Source organism: Buceros rhinoceros, unplaced genomic scaffold, assembly GCF_000710305.1.
Source record: "Buceros rhinoceros silvestris isolate BGI_N320 unplaced genomic scaffold, ASM71030v1 scaffold31858, whole genome shotgun sequence".
Lineage (NCBI taxonomy): Eukaryota > Metazoa > Chordata > Aves > Bucerotiformes > Bucerotidae > Buceros > Buceros rhinoceros.
This window is the reverse complement of record NW_010426786.1, coordinates 6,736-6,957: the sequence shown is the minus strand read 5'-3', so window position 1 is coordinate 6,957 and position 222 is coordinate 6,736. Positions and strand designations below refer to the sequence as shown.

At 72.1% G+C, this 222-nt stretch overlaps 1 protein-coding gene across 1 annotated transcript in view; it reads left to right on the top strand.

Annotated features, from left to right (window-relative positions):
* Positions 1-222, top strand: part of STARD8 (StAR-related lipid transfer (START) domain containing 8) — a gene marked incomplete at its 5' end in the record, with an annotated part of 6,276 nt that overhangs the window by 550 nt on the left and 5,504 nt on the right. The gene's annotated exons all lie outside the window — the stretch shown is intronic.

Below are 222 nucleotides of genomic sequence, written 5' to 3'. Positions count from 1 at the left end.
TGCTGGGGCTGGGGCTGCACGCTCCCTGCTTGCCGTGCCTAGCAAGGGCTCGATCCAGGAGCTGATGGTGTGCTGCTGGCCAGGGGACCACCGCAAGCTCGTCACCCATCCCACGGGTGCATCTGCAGCAGCGGTGCCCAGCCCACGCGGTGCTGACCGCCCGCTGCCTGACGGCAGAGGCGGGTGCTGGGAGCGGACCAGTCGGGTGCGGTGCCGGCGGGG